Source organism: Lepidochelys kempii, chromosome 4 (genome assembly GCF_965140285.1).
Source record: "Lepidochelys kempii isolate rLepKem1 chromosome 4, rLepKem1.hap1, whole genome shotgun sequence".
In the NCBI taxonomy this organism is placed as follows: Eukaryota; Metazoa; Chordata; order Testudines; family Cheloniidae; genus Lepidochelys; species Lepidochelys kempii.
In genome coordinates, this window is record NC_136383.1 from 40445284 (window position 1) to 40467217 (window position 21934).

Below are 21934 nucleotides of genomic sequence, written 5' to 3' on the forward strand. Positions count from 1 at the left end.
ATCCTCTTTTTTCCCACTTAAAGAACTCATAACAGCAACCTTTCCACATACATTGATGACGAGCACAAAAGCAGGAAGCTAATTTAAGTATTTTTTCCTTTCATATTTTGTGTGTTTAGTCCACCCTAATATAAAACTTTTCAGTTTTAATGTAAGCACATTTCATGTCATTTCATATTATAAATGGCTTCACTCCATCCCTGTGGCATGGGAGGATCTCAGAAGTTAACAAAAATGTTTACATCTCTGTTCTCAAATGCAAATTTCCTGAGTGCTTGCTTCCCATTTTACATTCTCCACATTGTAAAGAGTTGAACTCCGTCTCTTTTTCTCTTTGGTAAAGCCTGAGGGAAATAAAGAGAAAATAGGATAGTCAATTGCTCATTTATAGCTCAGTTGGTAGCAGTAGCAGGCCAGAGGTTTGTGGCTATTTGTGGCAGTTGAACTTGGGCGCCTTTCCCAGTGTTGACTCTGATTTGAAGAGCTGGGAACGTGTGGAAAGGAAGGCTGAGAAATCTGGATGAGATGTATGTTAAACCAAAAATCTATGTCTGTCTGTACTTGATCCAGGGGGAAGTTAAAGCTCCCATGGCAAGAGCGGTGATAAGCCCAGCGTTCTCACCAGCTTCCCCTTTTTCAGTAAAATAGACCTCCATAAAACAAACAAGGCTGTGTGTGAATTACTGCTGACTGCTTAACAGCTGCTATCGTTACCTATACAGTAGAGGGGTAGTTGATGGTGACGTTATTGTATAATGCCTTGCTATTCTTTGGATTTGACAGGCACTTTGTAAAACTAAGTGTAACCAATGGGTTCCAGACCATTTTTCAGATGGATTAGGCCTGGTTTTGGCTAACTATTATATTAAACCAGCAAATCTATGAGACACTGGGTCTAACTGTCAAAGCTATCTATTCATCACTGAAAGGGAAGCATATTCTTACTTTATACATAGAACAGTCTGTATTTGGTCTGTTTTCCTGACAGTCATTTACATTGTGGAAATTACAGCTTGATTATAATCTGTGTGTAAAAATTAAATCTTTAAAGAAAGACAATATGGTAGACAGCAACTGCAAATGTTTCAGGTATTCCCACTAACGTCTTTTACTGTCGTGTTTCATGTTTTGAGCTATGGTCATACAGTCCTGTTGATCTCAGCCAAACCTCTCATAACACACCTGACCAACTGTGCAATGCTAAACATGGGAAAGAAATCCTTTCTGATATCTGTACCGATCATTTTACACCCTGTAACATTAGATTTTATTACCCTTATCTTAGCAGGTGTACCAAGCTGTTAATATTTAAGGCAAGGTGGTTCCTTCCAGGTTTGATATCTCTTGTTGGATATGCAGTGGGACAAAATTAATCTCTAGTGCAAGCATGCTGACATGTTCTTTGCTAGTTGTTAAGGATTACTGTGCATCCAGAACATTTGTTTGTCCAAGTGTAAAAATTGCCTAAAAATGAAAGTCCAGGACCCCATATATAACATAATTGTACACCAGGGTTTAAGATTTAATTTTTATAATACTAAAACTCTAGTTATGTCTGTCTTCAGAATGAGAACCGAATGTAAACCAGTGCAATGATATCTTCCTGAATCCGCAGACAGGCTCAAAAAATAGATATTAGAGGTTTAAACTGTTAATTGTCAATTGAATGTTAATCCTGAAACCTAACAATGGAGAGTCAAATGTCAACATTAATTCACTGCTGTCAATTTTAGCAGAAATATTAGCCTCATGTCCTTTCTCTATAGTTGTTGGCTATAGTAGCACATATCGGGATGGAAGACAACCACAGCTAGTTGCAACATAGTGTTACTGGGAAGGGTATTGAAGAATGTAAGGCCTCTTCACTTCAGTTCTAAATCTCAGGTAGGGAGTGAATTACTCTGTACTCAGAAATACTGATGTGTTTCCTACATAGTCACAACACGACCAGTGTCCGCTACTTCAGACCCCTACTTAAAGCCTTGCATCAAACCAAGTTCTATTTGAAGTGGTTACCAAATTCCATTCTCAATGTGTGGGTGGCTTTTCTTGTTACTCCTTACCTAACCCACACCATGTACTGTTCTGTTCAGAGCAGCCCACTGTAATTTCATGGAAGTTAGCACAGTCCCAGACTTCACAGAATTTTCTTTTAAGTTGCACTTTTGTAATTGCAATATTACTACATTTTTCCAGTACAACTCATTCAGGGTGTGTTTTAGAGAGAAACACTGCTTGACAAACCATTGTCTCTGGAAATCAAACACGCCCACAAGATATTTTTCCATCAGGAACTATTGACTTAGTTCTCCCCTGCATCCTGATCAGCGAGAGAGATTGTAAAAGTAGGACGCTTGCAGTGAATAGACTGTTTTTTTGTCAATAGCTTTGTAACTGCCTGCCAGAGCTCGCCTGCTTTGTGCTGTCATTTGTTTATCATCCCTTCCTTCCTATGAAACAAAATCAAAGGGCTGACAAAGAAGCAAAGTACACGTTTGGGTAGGATTTAACAGTTTGAAGGCTGAATGGGTTCATAAGGATAATTTGGTGGTATGCATTAGTTTGTTCATACAGTTGGGGGTGGGAAAGTGGAACGATCTGAACAGTTGCTAGGGTGCCAACCTCTGAAGTTGAAAAAACAGTAGGGCACTCATCTGTGCAGTGGATACATTATCATAATTAAAGATAACGACAAAGCTAAGCTTCTGGAACATTTATAGTAAGTCCTGTATTTAATGTAGGAAAAAAGGAATCTGACCATGTGAATTAGCTGTATCTTGTGTTATGTTAATGCAATATCATATGTAATAAGTTGGTATACGATCTTTGTTAGGACTATAGTTGCTAGTGGCATTGATACTTTGCATCTTGCAGTAACTGGAATTTTCCTGAGGACATTCAGGAATATATAGTTATTACGCATAGCAATGGTTGTCATTGTCACATGGAAAAAAAATCTTAAGTCGTTATAGTTTTAAGTTCTTTAAGATGTAAGATGACAACACTGAGAACTCTAGTTCTGTGTACAGAAAACAGGATTCCTAACACTGCCCTGCTTATATTCCTCAGCCTAGACGGGAAGCGATTACTTTTAGTAGCTGACAGTATGGCTGAGGTTTTATCTACATGGGAAAGTTTATCGGTAATAACCCCCTGTAATAAATTGGTTAGTCTCTAAGGTGCCACAAGTACTCCTTTTCTTTTTGCAAACCCCCTGTAGGGACACTCTTATTCCAGTACAAGAATAACTTTTTTGCAGGTTTTGCTTAAACTCTCTTCTGAGCAATGTAAGCAAACCTGAAGAAGCAACACTTATATTAGATTAAGAATGTCCACATGGGGGGTTTATATTGGTATAGCGATATCGGTTTACATTTATGCTTTTAGGTTATACAGGAAAAATTGTCCTGTGTAGACATGGCTCATTCAATCCTGCATCTCTTGTTAGGCAGCTCACAATTGTATCAGTTATAAGTGATAGTTTTAGTAATGATGTAAATTCCTGTCCACTAGTAAGGGAACCAAGCACCATCACATTTAACTGAACATCCATCAGATGATGATGACATTTGATTTCTACTGACCCTGGGCAAATTTAGATCAGTGACCTTAGAGGTTAAGGGCTCCATATCCTATTACCAATCTCTTGAGTTGTCCTGTCCCCAGAAGGACAAGCATGGTCACATGGGTGTTTTAAAATGTTGGACATTCAAAGGGGGAAACAGTATTTCAGTGTGCCATTTTCTTTTACAAAATAATTTGTTTTTTATATATAAATGACAGTAGTTCTGTGTATTATTACTGGAGCAACTCTGATCTTCATTTTCATACTCTAACAAAGATTTTATTAATGGAAATATTTTTAGGGGTCTGTTGTTTGTATTGCAGCAGCACCTAAGAGTCACAGAGATTGAAGTAGATGCCAATATTGCCTGTCTATCCCACAAAGACTTGAAATATTTGTTTATATCCTTGTTACCGGCTAAGAAAGTCATAAAAACCTCTATCACTTTCCCAGAGAAGAAAATTACTGTATGTTAGTAAGACATGCTTATGACATGAATAAGCACTAGTCTAGTAGGTGACACGAGAGTGACTGGGACACTTACTGCTGTTGTCAGAGACCCTCCCAGAACACAGAGTTTCCAGCATCAATAAAACAAGGCAAAGAGGTCCAGGAAAGTGAAATATGTTTTCTGTAGCAAGCCTTTGGTGATTATCAGTTGGTGATGAGCTGATATGAAATGATAATGCAAGAGTGGCTGTGGTAATTGTTGTGTTGTCTGTGTCTCAGGAAGAGGTGTGTCTGTTTCTTGCCTGCAGGAAAACTGATGACATGGTCTGATAGACAAGTGCTACGGAAAGACTGAGAGGAATTTATAGACACCTGAAGGCAATACAAGCCGATGATGAAAGGCGTTCTCAATGTTAGACACTAATTCATAGTGAAATGAAATCCTCACAAGGGCTTTGTGTCTGCAGTACAGCTTGCAAGGATGAAAGCCCACCTAAAACTTTCAAATGGTTGCAGATTGTAATTCATGTGTTTTTGGTGCTATAGTGAAGTTCACAGAAGAAAGTAAGAGTATTAATTAGGCCTTAACTACAAACTTCTTATTGTAACTCTTTCGTAAACATATTTTTCATTGCCTATAGCACTCTGTACTACCTTCTACCCTCATGCTTACCTGGTGACTTGATTTTATCTTTTTGTTTTCTTAAATATAAATCATTTAATACACTAATAACACCGAAGAATACTTCTGAAGTAGCTTAAAACACGTCTGGTACTAATTAGGTTAGAAATCTGGGAGTCTTAAGACTACTGTATCTGCAGCAAAAGAAACATTTTGTTCTGTGGAATAATGCACTCTCCTCCCCTCCTCCAATGTTTGATTTATCTAGTTCATCAAAAAAAATTGAAATTTGTCTACAGTAAAACTTACTTTAAAATGACCAGCAAAAATTGATTGCTTGGCAGAGGGGGGCAATCTAAGAATGTGGAATAGAACCATGTTCAGTACATTTTGGAATACTTTGGGGAACTTTCTGAAGAAAAGCGTTGTCTAGTAAGGGTCATCTCTTGTACAGTTTTTTCTTTCTTTTCTAAATGATTTCACAAATCATTTAGTGGTTGTTAAGGTGTTAGAACTATTGTTATTAAAATTGGTTTTGATCATAGATCATTGATATTTATTGCTGAAAAACAGCTTGAAAAACCGCTTCACTTATCAGTCTCCCATTAAATGATTATAAAATCTAAATAGTAACTAGAAGAGGAGAATCCACTGGTAGTCACAGATTTATAACTAATACATCATCTATAGAGGAGAAATACATCTTACACTTGACTCTGGATGGTTTCAACAATTCTTATAACTGCACTAAGGGCAGTGGAAGTTCTGATTTGTCTTGTATTTGCCTCTCAAAAACTTCATATCAAATATGTTCAGTTTACAAGTGAAAAAAGTGCTTTATTTTTTAAGCTGTCAGCCCTGCAAACTTAGCTTGGGATCTGAAACTCCATCTGTGTGGCATCACAATAATGTGGATTCTGTAGACCAGGTTTCTTCCTGGACAACTCCACTGTCTTCAAAGTCTGCCCCCAGCTACTCATTTGCAATCTCAAAGAGTGGAAGATGAATTTGAACATATACTGTTATGCTGGAATTTAGCAAAAACTTTGCATTGAATTTATATTTCAATAATTGTCATAATCTCTATCTTTTCTCATGCATTCAAATACTAAGGGTTATTTTCTTTTCAATAAGCTATGTCAGTAAATTGGACTTCTTGCTGAGAATGACAAGCATTATTTGAGAAACAAGAATGGTCACATTTATGGTGGTGATATAACAGTGGGTATTTTACCAAAAATATTGGATTACAGTTACTGTAGTTTTGAAAGACAGGTCAGTTTATACATTATGCTTAAGCTACCTGAGGCTGTTCTGTAACCACACAATGCAATGCAATTGTTCTGTTTCCAAGTTTAAAATTCCACTGCCTTGTGAGTCCTTCTTTTTAACCACCTTGTTTGATCTCTGTCTTTGGATTAAATCTCTTCATTCACCATTTCACTCTTTTGAGCTAGTCTCTACCAAGCACTGTTTTCTTTCAAATCTTTCTCTGTCTTTGTCTCTTCCTCTTTTCCATCTCTGCTAACACTCTCTTGTCTTGTCACTCATTCCTTTTGGCATTGCCGCTCTATTCAACTCTTAAAGTTCTCTGCTGCTTTCAGCTGGACCTTTCTTCATGTTGTTGGCTGTATGTCCTTTAATAAAAAAAATATTTTTTCTCTACTCTTTACTTCTGCACTTGCCTCTTCCATCGCACTGCCTTCCCCTCTGTCACTAATCTTAGTGCGCGCCCCCACACACACACTAGCAACTTCTCGTCCTCTTTTTGTGAAACTGAGCATCTTTTGAAGAACATCTTCCACTTTCTATTCATTCTCTCATTCCTTAATTCTTCCTGCTTCTATTTTAAGTGACTTTATTTTCCACCTTGATCAGTTCTTGTACTATCATTTTTTCTCAAGCACTCTTTTCAGATTCTCCTCTCTACCTCTTACTGTGCTGAGTATATTGCCATTTAAAAAAAATCCACAATAAAACAGACAATGTCCAGCAAGATTTTTCCTCATCTCTTATCATTCCACACCATTCTCCCTTTCTTCCACCCCGGTTTCACCCCTTCTTTTTTTATCCCAATCTCTGATATCTCCATTCTGTCTGCTTATAATCCCTTGATCCAGATCCTTGTCCCTCTTAGCTCTTCCATTCATTCACTACCTCATCTTTAAACTTGGCTCCTTTCTGACTGATTACAACTGCACTGTTGTGTTTCTGTCCTGAAAAATGCTTCCTTTATTTCTTCTGCCTATAAAACCAGTGCCCCATTGGCCGACCCCTTTGTCTCCAAATCCTGGATCAAGCTGCCTACTCTCACTACCTAACTTGTTATTCTCCAACTTTTTCTCTGATCTTTCCTCCTTTTCCATTCCTATGAAACTGCACTTGCTCAGGTAACCTGACAACCTTCTAGCTAAGTGAGAAGGAAATGACTCTGATCTTACTCTTCTTTGAACTCTCTGCTGCCTTCAGATGCAGTTGATCACTTTTTATCATTTTAGCATCACTGTTTCTGTACTTTTCTTGTTCTCTTCCTACTTCACTGATTTCTTTAGTGTCATCTTAGTTGACTCCCCATCGTCTCCTTTTATTTGGCATTCCTGAGGGACCTGTCCTCAGCTCCTTCCTTTTTAATCAGTCCGTACCTTAATTTTTATAAGTGATTATTAAGAAGATTAATTTGGAGTGAAATGCTAAATTAAAAACATTCTTTGTTATTTTTATCAGTGAACTAAGATAAATCATAAATTCAAAAACTATAAATGTTTTTACCCTGAAAACAAAATAATTCAGGATCATAGAAGCAACTTCTCTGTTCCTGTTGGACGTAAAACCACACAGATGTTGGGAGAGTAAATAATCTCAGGACAAACTGTTTTGTAAAACATCATGCTTGTGCATGCTAGGAAGCAGTTCAGGGAGAAGGAGGAATGACTTTTCATTTTAGAGTAGACCAACAACTTCAGAGCCTTATAGGTTTTTTTCTGTCTCTCTGCTTTTTTTCTGAACTTCTCTCTGTCCCCACAATGTTTCTTTCTTTTCCAGTTGCTTTTTTTCCCCCTAGTGTTTTTTCTATCCTTTCCTTTCCTCAAGTTTCTTATCTTCAGTTGACATTTCCTGTTGTGTGTGTCAGACTATTCTTTGTTTTTCTGCAACTTTCTCAGTGAAGTTTGGTCTCTTTCCTCTTAACTTCCACTCTTTGTGACTCCCCTCCCATGATCTACACAGTTACTCCTCTTAAATAGAACTTCCTCAAGCTTCCTCACCTCTCACTAGTGATATTGTTTTGGCAACTAGTGTAAAGCCAATCACTGGTTGTCTCCAAATCATTGGTTTTTAATACGTCATCAGCTGTCTCTTGATGTGTTCCAGATCCTTTTCTAAAGTGAGTAATGGGTTTCTTTGGTAACCAGAGTAATGCTGCCAGCCCTGTGCCCTTCCTCTCCACTTCCTCCTTCCAGATGCAGTGAATTAAAACCAACAATAAAAAACAAAACAAAACAAGAAAGCGCATGTGATGGTAGAAGTGGCTCTGCAGCATTTCTCTGATTAATATAGAAAGCTTAATTGTCCATTTTATCATGGAGCATGTATACATCAAGAGGCTGTGCTAATGACGTTTATTAAAATAAGATCTGAGGCTGCTGTAAATTGGAAGAAGACCCACAGGATTGTACTTAGATATTTCTTTTGTCCGTTTTCTTATCCTTCCTGGTAGAACTGTTTGCAAAAACCATTTTGTGCCCATCCAAAGCTTTCCATCCACTCCCAACCCAAACAGTAAAGTTACATTGTTTAATTTGGCAAGTGTTTCCCAAAAATACAAATTGTAAAGATGCACAAAAGTCTATTCTTATTTAATGCACATGTTAATGAGACAATGTGTTTATCAAGGGAAGACGATAGACCTTTTTACATATATCTTGTGGAATACATAATAATTTAAATTGGATTGGATTGAGGAAAAGATAATAAAAATTTATACTAGCATACATACACTATATTGAAGTTAGATTTTGAAGGGTTAGATTTTTATTAATAAATGTCAGTGTCAATTTCACCATACACCCAGAAATACAAATAAAATTTCCATCAATAATAAACTAAATGTATGGATTGGTAAATTAAGAAAAATGCTGCTTATGAACTTCTTAGTTTGATTTAAGGATATTTACTTTTGTTTTGACATGTGATATTGATAATTTGTGTTTTAATGTTTATAAAGCTTTAACTTATTTAATGACAATAGACATTGAGATTCAAAAATTGTCCAATCCCTCTTTGTCAGACCCACGCCCATGATTTCCCACAGCTGTGAACATTTAAATTGATTAAAAATGGTGGGGGACGGGGGACGCTCACATCACATAATTTTGCACAACAGTGAAAATTTAAGGAGATAATTGGAAAAAATATTTAAAGATAAATATTGATATTATCTGTTGAAGTTATATTTTTTAAAAATTGGTTTCTATCAAACCTGATTGTAGTTGTCATTACCTTCTGTCCTATTGGATTAACATTGGTGTAGAATGAAAAAAGACAATTCTCCAGCTACAGTACAATGTCTAAATCACAGTCAAAACCTTATGACAAAATCAAACTTGAAATAAGTAAATCATTTTTGTTTTTATGGTGTTCTTAAAACTCAGATTTGGTTTGCATTCAGTATTTATAATGGTAAACATAAAAGCTTGCCTCTTTTGTCTTTATAGATGAATATAGATAAAGTTTTGTCAGTACTTGCAGTATTCCTCATACTTCCTTGTAACAACTGTAGGAAATTGGGAATACTTTGGTAATGTAATTTAGTTGTCTAAAATAATTGGCAAGCTTGAAAAGGTGACCGCTATAAATGTATTGTGCCAAATTCTGACACATTAGTGCCTGTTGATTTGATCTGAGGGCATATTTAGCCTAATTACCTAGATATGATGCTTTTGCCATGTCTCATGCCAACACTATGTGCTTTGTCTCTCTGATTATATTTTATGTATTAATGCTTTTCAATGTCAGTTTTCCAGTTAGTGAGAAATGTTTAAAAAGGTGGGGAGTGAGTCCAAGATCTCACTTGGAGCTTCTAGATGAGACCATACTACAAATAATAAATATTACGTTTACCAGTTCAATCTCTCTATATAAGACTTGAATGCTGTGTATAAAAGCAAGTATTCTCTGCCTTTGTAAAGGTAGATATGAAGCAGGCATGCTGAATTGTTTATTTGTATTTAAGTGCCTACCCATAGACAGCAAAGTTAGGAAATTTGAGCACTGGTGTTTTAGAGAAGTGCCATAAGATCTAATTTTTCATCCATTCCAGAATTTCCATTAGAGATGACCGAAAGGACCTAGAATTAATATTTGGAACAGTAAAATGTTGAGGTTATGGTTCTCATTTGCATAACTTGTTTTTCCCACAACTGCATGATGGAGTTGTTTGTGTCAGTTTTGTCCGTAAAGATGTTTGAGCATATGTATCCACTCATTTTGCATATGTGCTATCACCACTTTGGAGCAACTGAATTGATATTTCAGTCAGTGTTTTCCTCTTCGTGAATATGTTTCACATTTTTCCTTATTAATAAATTGCAAAAAGTGTTGTTACAGTACTATCCTAGTCTACCCTAGCTGAAACCACCCTAATTCCAGACAGAGGGGACCGAGGTGCTCTTGCTGGGGCTAGCCGATGGGGATTACAGGGACCCTCACAATTGAATCATGTCATGCCTTTGTATTGGGTTGTCTGACTGGTCACTTTAAGTAGCAGGGCTGGACTGTTGCCTCTTCTTTAAAAGAGTGTTGAGGGGATGCAGGGATTCATTTTATAATCTCTTAACACCCACCATGAATCCTACCCATCCACATATTCACAGGAGTGGAGGGATTAGTTGCTTGAGTGGGTTGTGTTAAGTTCCTTGAAGTTCATATGCTACTTGTTTTTCCTGCTACTCTCAGGAAGTGATATTGTGGTCTGCAGAATAATTGTTTTGTACTCACTTTAAATTCGGGGATATGACATAAGAAGAATGAGACTTGGGCATGAATTTAATGTGCGGGACATACATTTCTACTGTGGTCACTTTTTTTAAAAGAAAGTCTGTGTGTTAAATTCACTCCGGTGTAACTTCACATCAGGGATGATTTTGACTTTGCCTATATAAGTAGACTCGTAGACTTGAAGGACAGAAGGGACCATCATGATCTTCTAGACTGATCTCCTGCACATTGTAGGCCACAGATCCTGATCCACCCACCCACTCCTCCAGTAGGCGTATAACCTCTTGCTGAGTAACTGTAGTCCTCAAATCTTGATTTAAAGACTTTAAGTTACAAAGACTCCACCATTTACTCTAGTTCAAAGCAGCAAATGAGCCATGCTACAGAGAAATAACCTGCAGGGTCTCTGCATGGGGGGAAAATTGTGTTAACAACTTTAAATTATTTGTTGTGGTTCAGTGTCACTTAGGCACATATATGAGTGTACAGTGGGGTTTATACATAGATGAAGGTGGAATATAGTCTCATGTGCATCTCGTTGCATGTACATCTCTGCCTAACTGAAATACTTTCCAAAATTCATGGATAGTGGGTAGGTAATAGAATAGTGCTTTCATGTAAGTTTAGTACTAGAGCTGTATAATGTGGGTCTCTCCTTTTTAAATTAGGAACAGTTCAAGCCAGGGAAATGACAGCATGCAACCTATACAGTTTATCCACCAACGGGTGCTTTTATAATTCCCTTTATACACAGGTGTAGCACTGAAGGAGTAAACTGATTCTGTCAGAAGGATGAGTATAACCACGATTTGTTTTATGTTGCCGAATGGTTTTTCACCCTTTCTTTATACCTGCTTACATTATATAAGGTTTATCTCCAATAAATACTGATGTGCACAGTTTCCTAAGTAAATTGTTGAGTGAAGGATATTCTGCCTCCGCTTTATTCTACCTGTTGCAGGTGACTGGGTTTTCATTTTTCCTTATATGTCATTTCTTAAATTCAGCTCTTTTGACATTTTCTTTCCTAGAGCATTGCCTTTTTACAATTCAATACTTCCATTAGCTTAAGGCCCAGCTAAGCAGATCCTGTTCTGTGTTAGTAAATGTCGTGCTTCTTGACAGTTGTTTCAGTTAGAATCTGATGGATGTGACAACTACAGCATTAATGCTGCAGTGATGAGAAAAAATCCATATCTTGTCAACTCTTGGGAGAATCAAAGTTCATCTCTCTCTTTCAGTGGAGCAAAACAGTAGCTGCTTTCCACTGCAAGTTCAAGTATGAATGTTTCATTAAAAGATACATAAAAAGCTGTAGACACCTTAACTACCTTTTGCAAGTTACTTCCACTCCTTGTTGTGGAGTTCGTAAAGTAATATGTTGTCTGGTTTTTAAATGGACTTTCAGTGCTAACTAAAATTTACCATGATGGAGGTACTTATAAGTATTTCTACAATACAAAAGACCAACTTCTGCTCTTTGTTTTAACCATGCTACCTTGCTGGCTTTACTGGGTCTGCACAGTTGTAACTAATGGCAAAATTTGCTCCAGAAAATGTGATCTTGTTGTATCATGTGTACTTATCCCATGAGAAAGATCAGCCATTCAGTTGTCTAAAAGTTCTTAAGCTATGGTCCATGGTCCACTGTGGATCTGTGAAAACTGGTTGGTCTTGTGTTGCTGACTCTTCTCTTGTTCCTAGCTAACAGAAACAGGACAGGTGGGTAGAGGAAATAAAGGACTGGTCTTCACAGATAAATTTACTGGTATAATTATACCGCTATATCTAAAGTGGTAAAACTTCCTGTTTGGACACTCTTATTCCAGAATGAAGAGTTATACTGGTATAGTTCTAACAGTGCAATTATACCAATATAAGTATGCCAGTAAATTTGCCCATGTAGACAAGCCCAAAATGAAAAGCCAAAACATACAGTGTGATAAACTTTAGTTTACAAGGGCAAAATAATTATCAAACCAAAGGCATCAGAAGTATGCATATACTTTCCTATCACTTTTTCACTTAAGCAGTTACTGTAGTTGTTACACGGATGTTATATGATCATAAATGGAAAAGAAGGTGATCCTTGTATCACGAATACAAGGAGAGGAGTCTGAGATATCTCTATTTACATATGATTGATACTACAGGAAAATGTGAAAACCCTTATCCACCTCAAGATATTGCAGTAAGGGCCTGATTCAAAGCCTGCTGAAATAAGGGGGAAGCCTCCCATTGACTCCAATTGGAAGCAGATTGGATCCTAAATAACTAACTGGCTGATCACTTGTTATGATCATCTTCTCTGGTAGGCAAGAGCATTAAACCTTAGGTTGTGTTGAGTCTGTTGGGAGGATGGAGTTTGCTGAGAAGTGAAGAACACTTAGACTGTTATAGTATGAGAAATGTGATAATTAGGGAATACTTTATTTAGGCTCTTCATAATCATCTTTCTCCACTTCTTTTCCCAGTAAAGACCTATTCCTTGAGGTAGCCATCGTAATGCACTGAATTCAAGAGAAATTGTTTTATTCTTTTTAATTTTGTCATTATGTTCCATTGCCTGTAGGACTGTTTTGGAATTTTACGAATAAAGTGTTGGCATTCCTGAAGCAGTCAGCATTGATGTAACTGTTTCTACTGAAGTCAACAGTTAGGCCAAGGCCAATTAGATCAATCCTGAGCACTTCTGAAAATGTCTTAATAATGCTGTCCTTCTCCATTTGGCAAATATTTCTTCTTCCCTTTGTCTAAAATAATTTAAACCTAGAATAACATGTTTCCATTCTTGGTTGTTCACTTGCCTTAAATAACGTGAAATAATGTCAGTATTGCTTTCAGGTAAGGTTTGCCTGTTAATTTGTGCTGGTTCTGTTAGCTCTATAGCAGCATTATGTAGTCTATTAATAATGGCTGTCATGTTTTTTGTTTAATTTTTAAATATCTCTTGTTCTCAAATGAGATTTGTTTGGGCCTACCGATATTTTGGCTTTTTATTTTTATTTTGTTTAAGTGACAAATGAAGTCAGAATGTCGACCATCATGGCAGTATTCTCAATGTTTGTGTGACAAGTTCGGTTATATTTAGGAGAATAATTTTTTTGCAAGGAGTTTTACCATTAAAAAAAATCTTCTGAAGTTGTTTATATTTGTCATACATAGCATGTGTGGAGTGTTGTCTGTCTTCTTAATTATACTCTGTAGGTACTGATTACATGTACCTTTTGACTATATTCTTTGGCATCCACAACCCTAAACAAAGCTGTAGACACTAATTGCTTCCCTTTTCCTACCAAAAATCTGATGTGCTTTTGGATTAAATAAGAATTCCAGAGTTCTAATGGGGCTTCCCCATAATTGTAAAGGTGAGTTATTTCCCTTAATGATACTGGGGATTAAGACCTGAATTAACAAACAAATAGAAAATCAAGCTACGTGACAGAGCTTGTTTAAAATATATATTATAAATATAGAGAGAGAGAGAGAGAGAGAGAGAAACAGTTTTAATTGTTTGAATTAGTTCCTTTCCATGACAGTGCTAAATTGTCCTGAGTGATTGTTTTTCTATGATTAAAGGCTTTGAAAGAGACAGCGATCTTATTTTAGTAACTGAGAAAAGGGTTGAATTTAAAAAGAAGCTCCATTAGTTCAGCTGTGGGAATATATAATCTGGTATGTCAAACTAATTTCATGATGAGGGCTGAGTTACCCATCTGGTCATAGTCCATGGGCTGGGAGTGAAAAGCTCACTGAAAAGAGGCAAATATTACAGTCTTGTCTGACTACAGAATGAGCCTTTTTAGCTAGCAAAGGTGTGTGGCATTTAAAGACCAAAGCTTTATTAACAAAGTAAATGCATCGATGAAACCTCCTATCTACTGTCAGTTAATGTACCCACTCTTTTCCGTCCGTCGTCGTCCCCCCCTCCCCCTTTGCTGTCCCCTGCCCTGCCTGCACAAACCTTTCTGGGAAATTTCCCAACTCCACTTTGGAAATCTTCCTTCCTTAACAACGCTTTGAGCATTTACCCTTTGTCTTTGTTTTCCCCTCTTCCCTCCCTTTTGGGGATTTGTCCCACTTCTCTTAATCTTCCCCCTAGAGAGAGGGGCAGTTTAGAAGCCGCCTCTCCCTTCACCTGAACCCATGGTGCTTGGGGCAGTGGCGACAGCAGAGAGGACAAAGTTGAAAAGAAGCCTCCTCTGAACCTTGTGGCAGGGTCAAAGGGGAGAAAGAGGTGGGGGCTGCTGTTGGGGACTCATCAGAGATGGGGTGGGAGAGGCTGGAAAGGAGACTTATTTAAGCCACAGTTCTGTACAGTTGAGGCAGAGGCTGTACAAAAGGCCAATGCTAGGAAAGCGGATGAGATGGCTGAGGCGCCTGGACTCGGTCAGGAATGAGCTCCAATCTCAGCTTCTCCTTCTCAGGCTGTCTCTCCTCCTGGCTCGTTGTAGCAGGGAGGCAGCATCCCTATGTAAATTACAGAGGAAGCTTCAGGTCGGAGATGAGGATTTTGGACTTCAGGGTAAGATTCAGCTTCAAGACTCTGATGCCCTGCTTATAAGTATTTGAGCAAGTTTGCTACATTCCATCCAGTAGAGGGCAATTGTGTGCATGTGTATGAGCCACTATGGCATACTGGGGGTTGTACTTCCCAGCCGCTAGTGTTGTGTGTTCTTGTTCAGGAACCAAACCAAATTCCTCTCAGTTATTCCCAATCCTTCTTTTAAATACATACATAAAAAAGTTGAGGGGAGAGTATAGACTTATTGCTCAGCTTGGTATGCCGGAAGGGGTCACCAAATGATACCACATAACAGAAAGTAAATATAGTTGATTACACCTTCAGAAGAATGTCACAAGCGGAGTGACATGAAATCTACAGGTTACAGATTTTATGAATATTTGAGATCCGAAGCCAGAATCCACTGAATAAGGCTCAAACTTGACTTTGTTATATTGTTTTTTCCAATATACCGATTGGCAGTTAGAGCTGGATTTCTGCAAAGTAGCTTTAAACTATCTAGAGATACCCAATGGACTATTCCTCCTGCGTAGGGGAAGCTGAGACATGTCAGTATGTGGCAAAGCTGAGCTGAACTACATCCAATCTTCTGCTGGCTGAAGGAGTCTCAAGTCAGCAGCATGAGTTAGACCAGGACCCATCCTGCTGTAACTTATACTAGAGTCAGGTGGCCCTGAAACAAGGAGCTGAATCTGGCTTTCTGTGGCCTCCCTTCTCACCATCGAGACAGGAATTTTCCCAGCCGCTCTGCAGTTAAGAATAAGGCACTCTATAAACTTATGAACTACGGATAGATAATGCTGTCTCAGAGGAAAGCCAGATACTTTAAGCATCCCCTCCACAGGCAGTGTTAAGGTTATTCAGATTCCTTTAATCATTTTGTATAATTTCCATTTTTTAAAAACACATTTTACTTTATTATTACTTACTGTCTATTACAATTTTTTAAATTACAACTACAAGTTTTCAGCCACTGCACTTGATGCCTGTAACAAAAGGACTGCCCTAAATATACCTATCTCAGCCCACACTCTCCTCAACACCCTTAGTAAAGAGAGAAGAAGAATGAGCTTTATAGAATGCCCAGGAGTTTAATAAATCTGGTTTATCTGTTAAACATTAAAAATCCAGGAAAGTAACACTTCATCATTCCGTTTTCCCCTTCTTATGTTACTGATGCATTTCAAAACAAAACAACATAACCACAGAAAAATTAATATGCTTGGAAGGATTAGATTTTTATCTGAAAATGTTGGTAACATCAGTTTCACCATACATACACAATCTTGACCAAAAAAAATGTCCACCGATAATCAAAATTTACAGATAGATTAAAGTAAGAAAAATGCTGCTTGAAATCTTACTAGAGTTTGATTTACAGATATTTACTTTGGATATTTTGACATGTGATGTTGATAATGTGTGTTTTTTAACTGTTATAGAGCTTTATCTTTATGAATCTCAATGTATGCCATCGTTAAATATTTATTGTCTGACCCTCCTATTGTCAGGCTCTCCCATAATTTCCCACAACTGTGAAAATTCAAATAAATAAAAATAGGAAAAAAAAAGCATAAGCCCAATAATTTTGTGCAACTGTGAAAATGTCAATCAATAAAAATCAGAAAAATGCTTCAAAATTAACATTGAAATTATCTGTCAAAATTATAAAAAAAAAAATTGAATTCTGCCAAGCCAAAAAATGAGCAACAATTCCTCCCCTCATGAACTATCATGAGAGGTACATGTCTAAACAGAGTAGCCTTGTAATGTTCCTGTAAACTCTGTTTTACCTTACCACATGTCTGTTTATTATCACTTATTTTGTCATATCTAAATCAGGATTGTGACCTTCCTGGGGCAGGAACCTTATCTTTACTTGTTCTGTAAAGCATCTAGCACAATTTTAGGCTCTATCAAAACAATGAACAATTATGATGATGATATTAACGTTCATATTAACAACATATTAAGTCTAGTTTGAAAAATTTTTGTGGGTCTTTTGTCACTTTTTCATATAATATAAGACAAAGGCAGAATCACTTACAATGGTGAGAGGGACACACTTTGGAAGGACTTATGTAGTATTTCAGAATAATTAAGATTACTAGAAACCTTCAAAACTAGCCTGCTAATGTCTCAGGCACAGCCTGTTAAGTTTGACACAATAAGCTTTTTCTCCTGGCTTGACTACTACAATAAATGTATCTGCTGTGCGCTGTCCCCTAGAACCACAAAAGGGACTTTATAAACTGTTAGGACAAACGCTGACGTGCATCTAACTTTGTTTATCACTGAAGCCAGGCCAAACACCGCTAATTGGAGTTCTTCTGCTACACAATGTTTATGTACTAATTAGTCCACTTCCTAAACCAAATGTTCCAAGAAAAACTAAGAATGCATGGCAAACTGCCACTAAGTTGCAGTAGCATCGAGCATGTTGTTTTACAAATACAGCAAGACACAGATAGGTAAAATATAATACATTTATGGAGGTTTCAGAGTAACAGCCGTGTTAGTCTGTATTCGCAAAAAGAAAAGGAGTACTTGTGGCACCTTAGAGACTAACCAATTTATTTGAGCATAAGCTTTCATGAGCTACAGCATCCGATGAAGTGAGCTGTAGCTCACGAAAGCTTATGCTCAAATAAATTGGTTAGTCTCTAAGGTGCCACAAGTACTCCTTTTCTTTTTACATTTATGTAGTTACACAGTATACTGTAACACCTCTAACATGAGACTCTACTCTCAGGTTGTTTTAAATATAGTATCTGAAACTGCAAGTCAGTGCAAAGGTCTTTATTTCCAGTTGTTAGTGAAAGTATTGAATTAACAATGCAAGGGGAAAATGTAACATTATATGAAACACGAATTAAAGAAAAAGCGAATAAACATCTGAGGAAAAAAAACAAAATAATTGTTTTAACAATTTATTTTTCTATATTCGGACAGCAGCATCAGTAGATTTCTGCTGTTATTCTAAAGTTTAGTGCTAGAGTGCTCTGCTTCGAAGATAAAGACCATCTTCCTACTAAATGGTTTACAAAGCACTATTATTCAGATAACTGAAGGTAGCAAATTTACATAATACAGGGGAAAATTCCAGTTCCATTTCAGAGGAAAGGAATGGTTGGTGGGGGCATGAAGAGAAACTGAAAATGTCTGGGACTGCAGTGAAGGCAAATGTTAACTTTTATAAAGGGCTTTACGTACCAGTCTGACAAAAATGTATATTCAATTTGATCTTTGGCACACAGACTGTCATTCAGTAGACCCTTGTAAAGGCCTTAGCACAGTGGGGCCCTGATCTGATTGGCTTCTCAGTGCTACTGCAATATCGTGTTCAGTATAAATACGTTAACTTACTGCTGCATCTGGTATAAGGAGGAGAATTTCTAGACTTGTCTCTCTGTTCACAATTTGTTCTCTGTTCACAAATTGTCTCTCTGTTCACAATTTGCCTGATCCAAAGCTCACTGAAGTCAGTCTGAGTGATTATTGGAGGCTTTGGATCGGACTCACAGACCGCATGTGCTGCCACCCATGAGGTGATGTTAAGACATAGAACTATCATATTTATGTATTAAAAACCTCTCATAGTTAAATAAAATTATGCCACTTAAATGGAGAAAACAAAGGTTAGTGTAGTTATGAAATTCTAAATCACGCTTACTCCACTATCACAGATATGTATGTACAACACCATTTCTAAAACCAGTTTTCTAAGGTTCACATTTTTGATAGCTAACTAATAAAAGGTACCTATAGCTGCAAATTTTTCCAAGCACTTAAGAAAAGTCGTTGATCCAAAAATAAACTTAAGAATTTACTGTTGAAACAAGCTGTTGCTGTGGTAGATGGGAAGTGATTGGTGCATCTTGGGACACAGTGTGTTATTCAGTGGCCTTTAACTGTGTACTTCTGCACTTTCTAACATTTATTTTTCCTTTTTTGAAAGTTCTACTATAACCTAATTTTTTCTGAGTTAGTAATGATTTTTTTTTACCATTCGGTATTCTTTTATTGCTCCCCTGTCTGCTACTGATGCTTGATATGTAATAACATCCCTGATTCCAGTGCAATGAAGTTTTTTGTCAGATAATTTCCTCAAGCGTTTGATCAAATCTCCAAGTGCATATACTTGTACTCAGCCATATGGAATTTATTTCTTCTCTTAGAAGGATGTAAATTGGTTATATTTTATATCACAACTTTATTAATTAGGAAATATTGGTCTCCTGTCTGCTAGAACTACTTCATATTACTTCAAAGCTACAACTGTGTACTCCTTAAATTCTTTTAACCTGTTTTAGGAGCTCAAAGGGAGACCCCATTGTGTTTAGCCACTGAGGATCTTGTAAGAATCTCACCGTTGTAAACTGAGGTTAAAAGGTTCATAGCAAATAACTCCAAATTTAAGCATCCTCATTTTCACAATGTTCATTTTCACAGAGGACAGTTACATAAAAAAAAAACAGAGTTCATATTCTAACCTGTTTTTAAGATATGCTTTCCAAGAAATACATCCTTTTTTCCTAAAAGAAAAATTCAAACCTTTTTATTGACTCCCACATCTTAAAAACACCATATTTGATTCATTTCAGAATTGACCAAAATTTGTCACCGTGTACAAGAGCAAATATCAGGTGGATTGGTTTAGATATGGAAAAGCTGGAATTGCCAAAATTGGGTTTGTAGTGGAAAGCTGGGTGTTTAAACTGCTTGGCTTTTTAAACGTCTGCCTGCTTCCCTCCATTCCTTAGAGGCTCTGTTGCGATTCTGAAACCAAACCTGCCCTCTAATCCCTACCACACTTGCCAATTAAAATACTTCCCCCAAGAGTGGTCACAAAATTTCTCTTCATTGCAGAAAAGCTTTTGCAACCTTAACAGTGGAGAAGCTGTTTTGTTTCAATATTACTGGCATATATCTTTATACCAAAGTAAATCTGGGTTATTTATATGTATAAGCTGGATACAAGCAACTGATAGAAAACGTGTAATGGGACATAACCATAACAAAACCCATTGAAGCCTATCTAGTTAAGCACCTATATAGCCCTCATCGCCTTGTGTTTGAGGGCCTCACAGTCACTAATGGTTTTATCCTCTTAACACTCCTGTGAGGCAGCAAAGTGTTAATAGGGATCTGAGGCACAGGGTAGATTAAATGATATGTCCAAAGTCAGGAAGCAGGTGACTGAACCAGAAATTTAACCCAGTTCTTCATCCAAATCCAGTGCCCCATCTGCCAGACTATTCTTCCTCACTTCTTTCCATTGACTTTTCAGTGGGCTTTGGAACAGACCTATAGGGAAGAAAACAGCGGCTCGCATCTTCTGCTGTAGTCAAGAAGCACACAGGGCAGTTAGCTACGTGCCAGTAGGGTGTTCTTTGTGCTTCACTATTTCTGGTTCAGCTGTGTGGCAGTTTAATTTAAAGCGGTTTTTAGGCTGCTCTAAATTGTCTGTTGTGAGCCATTCCCCAGGGAACAGTATGACAGATGGCTGGAGAAGCCCCTACCATGGTACCTTCCCCCATCCACAGGGAATGTAAGGTGATGAGTGACATAAATACCGCAATGCAGGCTCTTTGCCACCAGAAGCTCCTCCTTCAGTAGAGTGTTACTCCAGGGGCCAGGTATACCAGTTCTAGGATCATATTTTGCCAGCATGACAGTGTAAAGTTGCTATGCCATACCCCATAGACTCGGAGAATGGATTGGATTCTTTCTTGTCAGTGAATATTATAGATGTGCCTATTTGGAAAACAACTGTATGGGTACACACTATGAAAGAGCAAATCTAAAGAGTATGATTTTGTCAATTTACAGATGCTAAAATTAGTTGATTTGATGTTGCAGAATTCCAGCCTAAAGGCGATTGAAATTAATGGCATTACCATAGTGTTTTTTTGCTTGCTTAACAGAGCTGGTTGGAGATTTTTCTGTGGAATGTTTTTTTTCCATCAGAAAATGCTGATTTGTAGAAACTGAAATGCTCCTTGGGAATTCGTCAATTTAGATGACAGTTCTGCTGACGCCTGCCTAGTTCCCCTGCAGCCCATCTGGTGGGCTGTCATGAAACAGGGGCTCCCAGGGCTTCCAAGCTGCCAGCTCCTGAGCAACCCACTTGGCGGGCTGCTGCAGAGCTGGGGCTTCCAGGATTCCTGGCTTCATGTTTGCCTGAAAGGATGGGAATTCCAGTTCTCGCCCAGCTCTGTTGTCTAGTTTAGGGATGGAATAAAGCAGCCAGCTACCACCATCTTCACTGTATAGCCGAATATTACCTTAGTTCCAAAACTACACATCTCAATATCTCTTAATAGTTCCAAAGTTCACAATATATGTAATTACTTTATAGTATAGCTTAAGAAATGGAAGGGGATAGAAGAAAGAGTACTGTTTGGTGTTTGTAGGCTAACCTTGAATGCATAATCCTATTAAGGCTTTCAAATCTTGACCTAAAAATGTAGCATTTCCCCCAGGAGAACAAGCTACTGTGATTATAGCATGTTGCAGCTTGTTGAAATAAAACATGCCCACCAGTGTAAAATGAGAACATTAATATTTCATGTGGGAACATGACTTTCGCTTCAAACTGACACAAGAGCTTTGATAGTAAAAAACAACCTAAAACTCCAACTAGCTCCAGAAAATGCTATTTTATGTAAGTTTAAGTAAAAATGTTGTTTATTGAGAGCACCTTTAAAAAATTAGAATCTCTTTGCAACCACCGACTTCTTGGCTGTTATGATATATCTGAACACTAAAGCTAATT

The 21934-nt window shown here is 37.5% G+C and overlaps 1 protein-coding gene across 4 annotated transcripts in view; it reads left to right on the forward strand.

The window, feature by feature from the left end:
* Positions 1–21934, forward strand: part of AFG2A (AAA ATPase AFG2A) — a 312880-nt gene that overhangs the window by 148037 nt on the left and 142909 nt on the right. The gene's annotated exons all lie outside the window — the stretch shown is intronic.